The sequence below is a fragment of the Kogia breviceps genome, chromosome 4 (genome assembly GCF_026419965.1).
Source record: "Kogia breviceps isolate mKogBre1 chromosome 4, mKogBre1 haplotype 1, whole genome shotgun sequence".
NCBI lineage: Eukaryota > Metazoa > Chordata > Mammalia > Artiodactyla > Physeteridae > Kogia > Kogia breviceps.
The window spans coordinates 57453024-57469010 of NC_081313.1; the positions used below are offsets into that span (position 1 = coordinate 57453024).

General features: G+C 39.7%; 1 protein-coding gene across 3 annotated transcripts in view; it reads left to right on the forward strand.

Moving 5' to 3' along the window:
* ARHGEF28 (Rho guanine nucleotide exchange factor 28) overlaps nucleotides 1-15987 on the forward strand; it is a 330335-nt gene that overhangs the window by 15833 nt on the left and 298515 nt on the right. The window lies entirely within an intron of this gene.

Sequence of the window (15987 nt, forward strand, 5' to 3'; positions counted from 1 at the left end):
CGGGTGGAAGCCCGGCTGCTGTCCTTCGGGCGCCGGGGAAATAAATGGCCTTCTTGCGGTGGAGAAGGCAGAGCCTCGAAAGCTGGGGTTTCCCTTCCCCATCAGTGCCTGGCTCCGGGGTAAGGGTGCTCGGCGGGGCCGGGTCCCCAGAGAGCAGCAGACCAAGCGGAAGCTCAGGACACAAGCGCTAACATTTCTTTCATGTGGAAACACATGTTGTGCTTTAAAAGGCATCTACAGTTATCTTGGTTAGGAGAGGCGGCCAGAATTCCGTTGGACTTCCTTAGGATTATTTCGTGGATCTGTTTTCCTCTTGGAAACCTGGGGTGTGCCTGGTGGTCCCCTAACCTTCCCCTGCTGGGAGTTTCCACAGGGGCATAATGACGGCCTCTTGGCCAAGGAGGCATCCTCGCCTATGCAGGGCTTTGTGGAAGCTGGGTGCTCAGGCAGCCTTGGAAACCCAACTCTCGTTTCCCAGACACCAATTAGATTTCCAGGAGAGAATCCATCTTTCTCCCTAGGAGCTCACAGCGCCCCCCCGCCCCCCATTGGTTGTAGCTGGCAGCAACATCTGTGTTTGCGCAGCTTCTCCCTTCTTGACCTCTGCCTGAGTCGAGACAAGTCCCCGCAGACCCAGAGTTAAAGAGGTTTACCACCAGACCCACGCCAATTGGGTAAGAAATACGAAAACGTAAGATGTTTAGAAGGAACTGATCATTTGGGGTCCCATGGGGTCCCTGGTTTTCTAAAGCTTTGCCATCTTGTGTTCTAGGCCCTGAAGATGTCAGGGGAATTGAAGTCCTTTCTTCACAACAAAAAATCAAAGACCTGTTCTCTTGGGTTCTGTGGGTTGCTCTTTGCACATGATAATCCAAGCAGATTACCTGGGAAGCTTTTTAGTATATCTATTTGTCTTGGGTTTTTATATACACATACTTAAAGCACATAGGTATTTGCCTTATCTTGATTAATAGCCAATCTGATTCCTTTGTAGTATTTGGAGCAAAAGAAATAACTACTGCAAAAACCTTTGGAGTTTTCTTATACAACATAGTATTTCAGTGTAATGTTCTGATGTGGACTTTCTGTGTGATTATTGTGATCATTAACTTTGATCAAGTAGGAATTTGGATAGCATCAGACCTCATATTTAGTCGTTAGAGAAACTGAGGCACAGAGCTAGCTATTGGGCATTCGACTCAGGTGAGTGTCCTGGCTAATGGGAGAATGGAGAACAGAGAATCAGTGTTTGTCCTGCTTTTGATTGTGTTTTCTTCCTTATCAAAACCACATAGCCTGGCCAACCAAGAACAGGTTATGTAACAGGTGTGTCATTAGACTTTCCTTTGAAGCTCCTCTCCTGTCCTCTGAGCAGTTTAGAAACACTTAAAGGTAAAGAGGAAATAGTAATTGGTAACTAAGGCTCTATGGTCAGGGGCCTCACTTGCGTTTCACACCTTTTTTTTGTTTAATCATGTGAGTACTGCAGAAGAGTTTGGAATATTTTCTCATTGTGCTCTTATAAGAAACTACTGTTGTGGCTAAGACTTAAGTTGCACAGGAATTTCAGGTGAGCTGTGACACATGACCTCCTTTGGTAAATGAGAAAAGGATTTGTGTTTTAAATAGGTATTAAAACAAATAAAGGAATATAATGTTACTTCTATATTAAGCATACTGTACAAAATTGGTAACCATTATATTGGTACTTAAGCTCTACCTGCAAGTTCTGCCAGAGTTTATGACCAAGTGTGACTCCCCAGAAAAAAGGTTTATGATATATTGGGTTGGCCAAAAAGTTCATAACATCTTACGGAAAAACCTGAACAGACTTTTTGGCCAACCGAGTAAATGTCGGAAAACCCTTTACAATTGGCACATGGTTAGAATGGTACTGCAGAGAGTCCAAATTACTCTCAAACTCCCAGGCTGACTGTAATTTTATTATGCTTTAATTTACTGATCAGATATGACGGATCTGGTTTATGTAGGTTTTGTCTAATTGCATTTGTATTTATGTTGCTTTAGTGAAACAGAGAAGCTATAGGATAATTTTCCTGTGACCTTAAATTTGTTATGAAGAGATGGGTCAAGCTGGGCAACTCCCACTGAGAGTTCTAAATTAAAAACAGTGTTATATTTGAAGTGCACCAAATTCAGGGAATTTTGCCATGTTAGAGTTGTACTGTAAATATTATGCCACGCTGTAGGGCTTGAGTCCAGATCCCTCCCATAGGCAAAGCTGGGCTGAGAGATATTTTTCTTAACGAAGTACAGGTCAGGTACTAGACCACAGAGCATTTTGCCCTGATTGGATGGTACTCTGCCATTTTTGTCCAGTCTATAATCGTTAGTTCTTTTGTTATTTTCCAGGTTTTTAAAAGTTCTCAAAACCTCAAAGCAGTGTTGCTCTGCTATGTTGCCATTTTGATAGTCTCCATCATGCCCCTCTCTTTTTGTGAATATTTTCTTATATTTATTCAACAAATATTTGAGGGCCTACTATATACCTGGCATTGCTCTCTGCTTTAATTCTCTGGACTGTGGATTTCATGTCTAAGACAGTACTTTTCTGATTTTAGAATTTTTAGGATCTGTTGCATTTTGAGTGGGCCTCTCCGCACTCAACACTAAGACATTTGGCTGATAAAATGGCAGGTAATTTTTTCTGTGATAGTACATCTTCTTAACTTGACTGCAATTTTTCCCTTGAAATTTGCTCTTTGGCACAATTGAAATTTGCTTATTTCTACCATTATTGCTCCTGGACTTCTTCTCCTGGATAACCAAGGTAATGAGATTTGACATAATTTTTAGTATGAAGGAAAGTGAAAACATAATTGAATATTGGGCATTTGTTCCAGTGATCTTGGTTTTGAACACTTTTATTAATAATGTATTTTAAGAGGTGTGTTTTCTTATTTTAATCCTCAGTTTATTAATTTGAGGTTTGGTTTCTATAGAAAGTTGATGTAAAAGAAATGCCTCATAGCCACGAGTGAAGGCCAGCATAGGTGGAGATGGGCAACGACACCTTCGCTTTACATAATAGCGTGTGTACTCAGCACTCAGATAACATTCTGCCTATTTCAAGTGGCAGGCTTTGTTTGACTGGTGTGCACATGATCATTTTGCCTTTAAAAAATGCTTAAGATGTTAACATGCTTTCTGTATTTCCCTCAAATATACAGACATTCCCTTAATAAATAATCGTGAAATATATTGCGCATATATATATATATATATATATATATATATATATATATATATTTTTTTTTTTTTTTGCGGTACACGGGCCTCTCACTGTTGTGGCCTCTCCCATTGCGCAGCACAGGCTTCTGACGTGCAGGCTCAGCGGCCATGGCTCACGGGACCAGCCGCTCCGCGGCATGTGGGAACTTCCCGGACCGAGGCACGAACCCGAGTCCCCTGCATCAGCAGGCGGACTCTCAACCACTGCGCCACCAGGGAAGCCCGTATATTTCATATATTAATGAAATGTATGATTTAGCTTTTAAATTCATTATCATACACTAGTGATCATGCCCTTTTTAAGGCTTGCACCTCTTCTTCCATCATTTTATAAGTTAAAGCAATTATCTTTCGTAAACTATAACCAAGTGGTTAAGAGTGGGGACTCTGGAGCCAGCCTGTCTCATTAGATGGTCCTGGCTCTGTCCTGGCTGTACCACCTCTCTCTATCTCAGGTTTCCCATCTGTAAATGGGGATAATCACTGTAACCTGCCCTGTAGGGTTGTTGGGAGAATTCAGTGAGTTAATTTGCAGAGAGCCCTTCTGGTAATGCCTGGCAGAGATTAAGTGCCAGAAAATGATGGTTATATTTATAACAAATCGAAAATAGACATTTAAAAAAAAAAGGAGCTTGAGCAGGTTTTCCAGGTTTCAGAAGGCAGTGAGATGTCCGTGTGATCTCAAGGGGAAGCGCCCTAGGCTGGGAGTCCAAGGCAGGGATGGAGACTGTTGCCTGTGGCCTCTCATCTGTGTAACCTTGGGCAAGTATGACCCCTCTGTGAGTCTCAGCTTCCTCATCTGGTCAAACGGAAAGGGGTAGACTTGATGGTCTCTAAGGACCTCTGGTTCTAACATTCTATGCTGTCCTGAAATATGAAGGTGAGGAGGGTGTTTGTCAGTTCAGCCGTGGCTGTCTTGGGCAACATGGCCAGGAATGTACTATCCACAGGGTCAGTACTGTGCCTGCAGCGGGCGGTCAGTAAACGTTTGAAGGGATTATGAAATAATACTATTAACTTACCTCACCTTGATCACCAGTCAGTCATCAGGTTGAAATGACTGAGTTATCTTTCTGGACTTAGTCCAGAGAGATTTCAAACATGAAAGTCTGGATCCCATGCATGTGGGTCATAGGCCATCCTGCTCCCTTTCTTCTGTGGAACCCCTTCTTCTGGAAGAGGGGTGGGGTAGATCTGGGAAGATGAAAGACAAGTGGACTGATTATTTCTGAATTTCATGATTAAAGTATTTCTACACCTGACACACAGGAGAACATCACCAATGGCCTTTGCAGAGATGCTGTAAACTAGAAGGGCTTGGAGCAAAGGCAGTCTCATTAAGGACTTCTGACCATTTGTGAAGATTAAGAAGTTTTTGTTGGGCTGGATGGTTCAGGCGAAGTCTCTGGAGCAAATTTGTCTCCTCTCCCTAATGACCATTGTTTATTGTCTGTGCATGATCCTTTTTCGACAGTTTTCCTCATTTTCTTGCTCCACCAGCCTCCTGGTTTGCTGTGTGGCCAGGTGTTAGTTTCAAAAAGTAGGGGGTGCCCCGTGATTAATGAGATTATGGGTTATTTGATCCCCGAACCCAGGATTCTGAGCCTGGCTGTTCGTTGGGATCACCTGGGTTCATAATCACTCAGCTTGGGCCTGACATCTTTTTTTTTTTTGATGTGGACCATTTTTAAAGTCTTTATTGAATTTGTTACAATATTGCTTCTGTTTTGTGTTTTGGTTTTTTGGCCAGGAGGCATGTGGGATCTTAGCTCCCCGACCAGGGATTGAACCCGCACCCCCTGCTTTGGAAGGCCAAGTCTTAACCACTAGACCACCAGGGGAGTACCCTGGCATCATTTTTTAAAAAGGTGATACTAGCTATTTATAAAAGGGTTTGCTAGCTACTTGCCTAACCTTTAGTGTTTTTGGCTTTCTGCATCTGAAAGAATCCAGGGAAGGGTAATTCTCCTGGTATCCCTTTTAAGCTATGGGCAAGTCACCTGTCTCCTACTGCCTCCTCTTCTGTCCCACCACCCCTGCTCCCATTAGCCAGGACTGGTAACTGCCTGTGGAATGTGCCGTGTACTTCCTACCTTCTTTGACTTTGTTCCCTTTCCTTTCTAGCGAAAATCTGTTGCAATCCTCAAAGCAAGTTCAAACCACCATCTCTCTGAAACCCTTGACCAACTTCTCAACTTTCCAGCTTGACTGTAGGCCCATTGATGGCAGGGACCCTGATTTAGGCTACTCTGTAGGGGGCTCCACAGAATATACCTATATTGGTTGGTTGGTTAGTAATTTTGCTAACTGTCATGTCAACGAGTCCTAGTTTACAGCATCCCCATAGAGGCTAATGGTGATTGTTTTCCTGTGTATAAGGTGTGGATTGCATTGGAAAAGATTGGGATGCAGGGGAGGAAAGGAGAATGTTGCTCAAGAAGTTAGATAGCTATCCTTCTCAAATATAAATGAGAGGCTACACAGGGCCCCCTTAGGAAATTCTATGTTCTATCTGGGGAAATGAATGAAATTCTTGTTCAGAGTTAGAATCTTAGGACTGAAACAAACCTGAAAGGTTTTTCTCTAGTTTCTAGCAGGTGAACAATCCCCCTGTATAGCATACTTCCACATGGTTGACCATTTGAATACTGTCCTTGAATACTTTCAGTAATGGAGGACCAGTAACCACAGATACCCCAGTCTATCTTTGTTTCCCCCCCCCTCAACTTTAGATACACACAATTATTTGTCAAAGTGTGCAATATGATTTGATATACATGTACATTGTGGAATGATTACCAAGGATAATTAACACATCTATCACCTCACATAGTTAACTTTTTTTGTGATGAGAACACTTAAGATCTAATCTCGGCAACTTTCTAGTATACAATACAGTATTTTAAACTATAGTCACCCATGCTTATGTTAGATACTCAGAACTTTTCAAGAGGTACAGACTTCCAGTTACATCTCCCTGTTTCCTCATTCCCCCAGCCCCGTGAGTCACCATTCTATTCTGTTTTTATGAAATTGGCCTCTTTTTTTTCCATAAGATTCCACACATTGCTGATGTTGTATGGCATATAGAATTTGTCTCTTTTTTTCCTTATAAATTTATTTATATTTTATTTATTTACTTTTGGTTGCATTGGGTCTTCATTGTTGTGTGCGGACTTTCTCTAGTTGCTGCCAATGGGGGCTACTCTTTGTTGTGGTGCATGGCTTCTCACTGCAGTGGCTTCTCGTTGCAGAGCACGGGCTCTAGGTACATGGGCTTCAGTCGTTGTGGCATGCAATCTCAGTAGTTGTGGCTTGCAGGCTCTAGAGCGCAGGGTCAGTAGTTGTGGCGCACGGGCTTAGTTGCTCCGCGGCATGTGGGATCTTCTTGGACCAGGGATTGAACCCATGTCCCCCTGTACTGGCAGGAGGATTCTTAACCACTGCACCACCAGGGAAGTCCCTAGAATTTGTCTTTCTATGGTGGCTTATTTCACTTAGTACTATGCCCTCCATTTCATCCATGTTGTCGCAAAAGGCAAGATTTCCTTTTCTAATGGCTGGGTGATATTCCACTGTGTTACACATATTACATTTTCTTTATACATTTATCTTTATGGACACTTAGGTTATTTCCATGTCTTGGTTATTGTGTATAATGCTGCAATGAACACAGGAATGCAATCTTTTTGAGATAATGATTTCATCTCTGTAGGCTATGTACCCAGAATTGGGATTGCTGGATCATATGGTAGTTTTTTAATTTTTAATTTTGTGAGGAATTGCAATCCAGTTTTCCATAGTAGCTGCACCAATTTACATTCCAACCAACAGTGCACCAGTGTTCCCTTTTTTCTACATTTTCACCAGCATTTATCTCTTGTTTTTTGATAATAGCCATTGTAACAGGTGTGAGGTGATCTCATTGTGGTTTTGATTTGCATTTCCCTGACTGGTGACGTTGAGTATCATGTGCTTGTTGGCTGTCTGTATGTTGTCTTTGTTAAAATGTCTGTGTAAGTCCTCTACCCATTTTAAAAATGAGATTTTTTGTTGTTGTTGTTGCTATTGAGTTGAGTTCCTTATATATTTTGGATATTAACTCCTTATTAGATATATGGTTTATAGATATTTTCTCCCATTCTGTAGGTTGCCTTTTCATTTTGTTGATGGTTTCTTTTGCTGTGCAGAAGCTTTAGTTTGATGTAGTCCCACTTGTTGATTTTTTTGCATTTGTTGCTTGTTCTTTTGGTGTCATATCCAAAAATCATTGCTAAGATTATGTTAAGGAGCTCCCCCTACCTTATCTTCTTCTAGGAGTCTTATGGTTTCAGGTCTTACAAGTCCTTAATCCATTCCAAGTTAATTTTTGTGAGTGGTGTAAGATAGTAGTCCAATGTTATTCTTTCACATATGGATATCCAGTTTTCCCAACACCACTTATTGAAGAGACTATCCTTTTACCATTGAGTATTTTTGGCACCCTTGTTAAATATTGACCATATATGCATGGGTTTATTCTGGGCTTTTAGTTCTGTTCCATTGGTCTCTATGTCTGTTTTTCTGCCAGTACCATATTGTTTTGACTGTTATATTGTAGCTTTGTAATATAGTCTGAAATCAGGAAGTATGATGCCTCCAATCTTGTTCTTAATATTGCTTTGGTTATTCAGGGACTTTTGTGGTTCCATACAGATTTTAGCATAATTTTTTTCTATTTTTCTGAAAAGTCATTGGAATTTTGATAGGGATTACTTTGAATCTGTAAATGGCTTTGGGTAGCATGGACATTTAAACAATATTAACTCCTCTGATTCATGAACACGGATATTTTTCCATTTGTTTGTCTTCAGTTTCTTCAGTGTCTTATAGTTTTTGGTATATAGATCTTTCACTTCCTTGGTTAGACTTATTCCTAAGTATCTTACTGGTTTTCATGCTATTGTAAATGGCATTATTTTCTTTATTCTCCAGATAGTTAATTAGTGTACAGAAATGCAACAGATTTTTGTATGTTGATTCTGTATCCTGCAGCTTTACTGAATTCATTTATTAGGTCTAACAGTTTTTTTGTGGAGTACTGAGGATTTTCTATACAAGATCATGTCATCTGCAAACAGACATTTTTACTTCTTTTCCTATTTGAATGCCTTTTACCTCTTCTTGCCTAATTGCTGTGGCTAGAACTTCCAGTACTATGTTGAATTGGAGTGGTAAGAGGGGACATCCTTGTCTTGCTCCTGATCTTAGAGGGAAAGCTTTCAACCTTTCACTGTTGAGTATAGTATTATCTGTGGGTTTGTCATATATGGCCTTTATTTTGTTGAGGTGTGTTCCTTCTATACCCAATTTGTTAAGTTCTTATTAAAGGATGTTGAATTTTTGTTAAATGCTTTTTCTGCATTTATTAATACATTTATTGATTTGTGTATGTTTCTTTTTTCATTAATTTAAATGTTAATCACTAAAAACTTCCCTCTTAGAACTGCCTTTGCTACATCCCATAAGTTTTGGTATGTTGTGTTTCTATTCTTGTCTCAAGATTTTTGAATTACTCTTTTGATTTCTCCTTTGACCAGTTGGTTTTTCAGAGTGTGTTTTAAATTCCACACATCTGTTTTCTTTCCTGGTGTTCCTTCTGTTATTGATTTCTAGTTTCATACCATTGTGGTTGGAAAAAGATATTTTATATGACTTTCATCTTCTTAAATTTGTTAAGACTAATTTTGTGACCCAGCATATGATCTGTCCTGGAGGATGTTCTGTGTGTGCTTGAGAAGAATGTGTTTTCTGCTGCTGTTGGATGGAATGTTTTGTATGTTTGTAAGGTACATTTGGCTTAAAGTATAGTTCAAGTGCATTATTTCCTTGTTGAATTTCTGTCTGGATGATCTATCCATTGTTGAAAGTAGGTTATTGAAGTCCCCTACTCTTGCATTACTGTCTATTTCTGCCTTCAGATTTGTTAATAATTGTTTAATATATTTAGGTGCTCCAGTGTTGGCATGCATATACTTACAATTGTTATATCCTCTTGATGAATTGACCTCATTATTATATAATGACCTTGTCTCTTCTTATAACTTTTCACTTAAAGTTTATTTTGTCTCATAAGTATAGCTACCCCTGTTCTTTTAGTTTCCATTTGTATGGAGTATCTTTTCCTATCCTTTCACTTTTAGCCTATTAGTGTCCTTAAAGTTTAAGTGAGTGTCTTGCAGGAAGCATATACTTGGGTCTTGTATTTTTTTCCATTCAGCCACTCTTTGTCTTTTAATTTAAACCATTTACATTTAGAGTAATTTAGTTATTGATAGGTAAGGACATACTATTGACATTTTGTTAATTGCTTTCTGATTGTTTTGTAGTTCCTTTGTTCTTTCCCTCTTGCTGTTGTCCTTTGTGAATTGTTGAGGTGACCTACCAGGGTCCTACTACTGTCCTTTTCCTTGTGGGGTGAAATCCCTCCATGGGGATCCTTCTTGGCACCAAGCTGCTCTGGACTGAGGGTTAGAGGGATGCAAGTAAAATGCTTCCTATGCTTCTCTCTGCTGTCATCCTCAGTTTTTGAGCTCCACAGGGTTTCTGCTGCTGCTTTGTTGTAGTTTAGAGCTTTCCCAGGGCTATTTTCATTGGTTTGTAGGTGGTCTGTCTTTGGAAACCTTTAGGCTGTTAAAAAACCATCTCCCCTGTATTAAATTTTATAGTTCTGTTGCTTGGGGGCCATTATGAACAATTTATTTTACATGACAGCCCTCTACATTTTTGAAAATTAATTACATAGCCTACCTTTAAGCCTTATTTAAGTTGGTAAATCTCTTTCAGCTCTTGTTAAGTGACATGATTTTGAATCCTCTCACTACCCTGAATACTGAACATATACCAATTTGCTATATTCTTCTTAAAGTGTAGTACTTCCAGATGCTGACTGATGGTGCAGAGTATAGTAGGACAATTCCCACCCTTGCTGAGACCCGCCTCGCCCCCCAGGGAAGCACTGAAACCTCATAGTTAAGATTACCAGTTACAGATTAGAAAGCTGGGGGGACTCTCAGCTCTGCTACTTTCTACCTTGTGTTGGGCAAGTCATCTAAACTTTTAGTCTCAGTTTTTACCTATTTCTCTTATAGGGTTAAAAGGACACAATAAAATAGTCTATGTAAAATGCTTAGCACGGAACCTAGGACAGAATAATTTCTCAAACGATGGCTTTCCAACTACGGTCCTTCTAAACAAGGCCATTGACTCTTGATGTTCAGTCATCTCAAAATAACCAATTTTTTTTTTTTTTTTTTTTTTTTTTTGTGGTACGCGGGCCTCTCACTGTTGTGGCCTCTCCCATTGCGGAGCGCAGGCTCCGGACGCGCAGGCTCAGCGGCCATGGCTCACGGGCCCAGCCGCTCTGCGGCATGTGGGATCTTCCCGGACCGGGGCACGAACCCGTGTCCCCTGCATCGGCAGGCGGATTCTCAACCACTGCGCCACCAGGGAAGCCCAACCAATTTGTTTTTACACTTGTTGCTGCTGAGCTCCATCTCCTCATTCATGGATGTGTGCAATTGGCTTCTTAGTCCTATAAATAAAACTTAATATTTATCTAAATTTTCCTGTATATGACCATCTGTTCTAGCCTTTCAAAGTCTTTTAGATTGTTTATCTATACATTTATCATTCAGTACCCTCTTTTGTTCCAAGTTGTCCACAGATTTGATATGCATTTCTTTAATGTCTTAAGGAAATAATAAAATTATTGCCTAGGCTGAGGTCTAGGGCAAAACGATTTGATGTGTCTGTAGAAACTTCACTTCAGATTGATGTTTATCAATTTCAGGTAGAGTTGTTCAGCGAATTACTCCTATTTGCACTAGCATCGGATTCTTAATCCTCCATCCTGTCATAAGGATATATGCTTTGTCAACCAAATCTACTGTACCTCTACGATATAGAGTTACCAGTTTGGTAACCACATAATGGAATGGGGTTATTGTGACGTGACTTATTCTTGGGGAACCCACACTGGCTTCAAGTAGTCACTGCTTCCTCGGAGGTACTCAGACATCAGCCCTTTAATCTGTTCTAGAATCTTGCTTACGATCAATATGAAGCTCCTTCTGTCTATAGTTTAGAATTGGCTCTTTTGAAAATTGTCATGATATGTTCCTGTCTCCTATATTTGAATCCTGTCATTGTCCACAGTTCCTGACTGATTATGGTTGGAAAATCTCATTAGATTCTTTCCTATCTTGGCCTGTCCAGCAGCCTGCAACTTATTCAGAGCCTCTAGATGCCCTCTTATGATTGACTTTTCCACTTACAGATGTTCTTTCTGTCCTTTTCAATTGGAAGGTTATCTCTCTCCAAGAGGAGACAAAATCGCAATAGCTATAGAGGAGTTCTCCTTATCGTTCATCTACACTACATCACCAGTCCTAAGCAGACCTATATATCCCTTCCTTAATGTTCTGGCTTAAAAAGTAAGTTGAAATACAAATCTGATTAGCCTTAGTTTTTTGGCAGCCTCATGTTATTTGGGGCTTTAGTATGTCTGACACAGTTCTTAAAGCATGATATCCTCATTATTTGTTCTGGAAAAGAGGCAGGGAGGAAGATAAAAACAAAGCAATTCTTTTTATCATTTGAGTAGAAAAGAGCACAAACCTAGGAATCGGGCGCTCCTTGAACATAATGATCTCTCCACATCTCCACAGAGTCCATATCCTTTCCAGATGCGAGGTCTTCTATTAGTTCTATGAATCATGATGATTTCTTTAAGTCGTGATTTCATTGATTGTTAATAAGGTTTGGAGGCGGAATTTGGATGGGATGGAGTGACAGAACACCCACTATGTATCACTACATATATTTATGTATAAGAAACAGCTCATCTAACTCTTCAGCGTTGCCTTTTATGAAATTGCTAACTTTGCAACTTCCCTCAGAAGTTCTGAGGGATGAATTTCTGGAAGTTGCTTTTATACCAGTTATCACAGCCCTTAGAGACTTAGCTAGTCTCCTGCTGGCCACTCACCATTCTTGGTGGTCAGGGGCAATACACAAAACCTATTTTTAATGTTTTATTAAGTTTTAAATTGATGGATTCTTAGGGGGAATAAAATAGAAGCATTTCTCTTAAATTGTTATGTTTCATGTTACACTAAGTTGTCATATAATATGCTTATGTATTTTTTCTTCTCCTATTTAATAACCAGAAATGTTGATAGCTTGCGTATTGAATATAAAACATAGTGTCAAGAATCTTTAAAATCTTTAAAGTCAGCCATGGGAATTCGAATTGTTCCTTGTTCTTTACTTAGAAAGGTTCCACGGAACCCTACTACACTGTTGGTGGGAATGTAAGTTGGTGCAGCCACTATGGAAAACAGTATGGAGGTTCCTCAGAAAACTAGAAATAGAATTACCATATGACCCATTGATCCCACTCCTGGGCATATATCTAGACAAAACTATAATTCAAAAAGATACATGCACCCCTATGTTCACAGCAGCACTGTTCACAATAGCCAAAACAGGGAAACAACCTCACTGTCGATTGACAGATGAATGGATAAAGAAGGTGTGGTACCTATATACAATGGAATACTACTCAGCCATAAAAAAAGAACGAATAATGCCATTTATAGCAACATGGATGCAACTGGAGATTATCACACAAAGTGAAGTAAGTCAGAAAGAGAAAGACAAATACCATATGATGTCACTAATATGTGAAATCTAAAATATGGCACAGATGAACCTATCTTCAACACAGAAACAGACTCAACGGACATAGAGAACAGACTGTGGTTGTTGAGGGGAAGGGGGGAGGGAGAGGAATGGACTGGGAGTTTGGGGTTGGTAGATGCAAAGTATTACATACAGACTGGATGAACAACAGGGTCCTAACAACAGGGTTCCCTAATAGGGAACTATATTCAGTATCCTGTGATAAGCCATAATGGAAAAGAATATAAAAAAGAGACTGTTCATATGTGTATAACTGAGTCACTTTGCAGTACAGCAGAGATTGGCACAGCATTATAAGTCAACTATACTTCAATTAAAAAAAAAGTAATATCAAAAAAGAAAAAAAAGTTCCATGGGACAGGAATTATGAGGCAAAAGTCTCATGTCCTTTAATTGTTAGGTTGCTTCTTTTTTTTTTTTTTTTTGGCCATGCTGTGTGGCATGTGGGATGTTAGTTCCCCGACCAGGGATTGAACCTGTGCCCCCTGCAGTGGAAGCGTGGAGTCTTATTAACTACTGGACCGCCAGGGAAGTCCCCCTAGTGACCTCATTTGAAACCTGAGGGGTTGGGCCAACCCCTTCTCCATGGTACATCCTAACTCTCAAGTTCCGTGTTTCTCTGGAGGTAAGGATGGTGTCTTAAGCCTCCCTTGGATTACTAGCCAATGTTTGGTTTTCAGAGCACTTTCAGACATTTGACTGGCAGCATCTGAACTGTTGAGGAAGTTGGGTTTGAGGAAGCTACTTCAGGGTTGCATCTTTACAGGGAGAAATGGTTGCTTATACCCTGAGATTTCCCTGTGATGGCAGCTCATGTTATTGTTGTCTGAATACTTCACGAGCAGTGAGGTGGACTCAGCCAGTAATAATCTAGTAATTATTTTTAATTGAATTCAAAGATGACTGAAAATAGGTATTAATTTCCTTTTAGCAGATGGACTTTGTGTTCCTAACTCCATTGAGGCTGGGTGGAGAATATGCACTGAAATTCATGGCGTTTTTGATAAATGCCAATTTTTAGCTAAAATAACACTTATAATGGTTCTTTCTCTTTCTCCCCCCTCCTTCCCCACCTCGCTCCACTTTGTTTTAAACTTGTAAAATCGAACAAGTAGCTCCTGACTAGTAATATTAAAGAACATAAACTTGTGCTCATAAAAAGGTGGCATTTTAAGGCATGAAACCTCAAGATAAAGATATCTTATTGTACTGGTGTTTGGGATTCTACTTGCTGGGTGTAGGGGCTCTAAACCTTTATCCAGGAGTTCTTTCCAAAGCTTTTCTGCCTCGGAGTTTGAGAGTTCTGTTAGAGTTTTGAGCCATCATTGAGTTGAGTTTGGCTGGTAATTACTAAGAGGCAGGCCTGTATGGGTGCTGAAGGCTTAGAGAGAAGAGGCTTAGAAGTAGCTTTTCAGTAAATCTCAGTGCTGCCAAATCAGCAGCCATGAAAGCACATGCGTATGTTGTGATGTGGAGGTGGTGAGGGCAGCGTGCTCTCAGCAGCCTGGCAACCGTACCTGGTATAATGGGAATCAAAGTATTGTCTAGTCTTTGTGTTACTGTTGTTGTTGTTTGCTATAGTTTCCTAAGAATAATCTATATTGTAAATATGTATCAGCTTCAGTGATGTTATAAAAACAGAAGTGAATTTAAGAAATAGATATTTTAATGAAAATCTGTATACTTAGTTCATAAATATAATTGGAGTATCTTTCAGGTGTCATAACTCAGCTAGAAACTCCTGCACTTGCCTTGAAACTCTTATTGAACCTACATAATTGTTGCTAATTTTAAAAAAAACCTTTCAAATTTGGGCTTATAACTATTTGGTGGGGAGCAGGGGAGAAACTTGGATATTATCAAACAGTAATGTCTATTTTGTATTTCAATTTATTTTGGCAATAGTTTTGTAATGAGTTTACGTTTTAAATTTCTATGGAAAAACCCAGTCATATATATATGTTTTTTTTTCTAACTACAAACACTTGAGAATGGAAGCAATTTTACAGAATTCTGAATGTTTGATCAAGGCTTTGGTGACTGCTTAAGTTAAGCGCGAACTGATTCTAATGTTTCTGCTGTTGGCGGACAGCTCTCCAGTCCAGGACTAAAGACTCCACAACTTGAATTCCGTCCACGGCCACCAGTTTGGCCAAAACTAAACTAGGGAAGGCAAACAGTAGTTCCTTATCTTGCCTTAGTGACATTAAAGAATACTGTTGTGAATACATTGAGTACACGCTTGTTTTTATTCTTGGGCACAGGATCATTTGAACAGCTTAGTACCTAAAAAATAAAATCCTTTGTTGCCACAATTGAATATCACTAAGTTTATGGAGCATTTAAAGTCGCATAGCACTTAAAAGATACTAATCAAATGAATCACCACCTCATGTGTTGTTTTGACAGGAAATGTATCACATCTCAATAATTTCCTTAAAAATTTTTTCCTGCCAGGTGCCTGTTTTCTTCTGTTAACTTATTCCCATAGAATTCCAAATATGTGGTTGATTTCCCTACTGATACTTTCATAGTTTCTTTTCCTTTTTTTCCTCCTTTAGAGTAGCTGCTGCACTTTTGTTTGTATTGAATTTAAGGCTTAGTACAAGGAAGAGGGAATGAGTAGCTTTTTTGAAGACTGATGTCCAGCCAGGATGACTTTGTCTGGTGAGCAGATCTGCTTGTCTCCAGCGTGTAAAATTTAGCTAAGTAGGTGTTAAGATGTGTCTGTTGACAGACCTGGCCTAAGGCCAGACGTGCATGAAATATTGTTCAGTCATCTATGGAGAGATTAGAGGGATTTTTTATTTTGTGTGTACATATGCAGTTGAACACAATTTTTTACAATGACCTTGAGGTACCTTGAAATAAAACAAGTTAGGGAAATAAAATATTGGGCTCTGTTATAAGCAAGGTACTATACAAAGCAATACGAGAGATGTGGAAAGTTGGCTGCAGCCCCTGATGAGGTGTGTCATTCAGGCTGCCCTC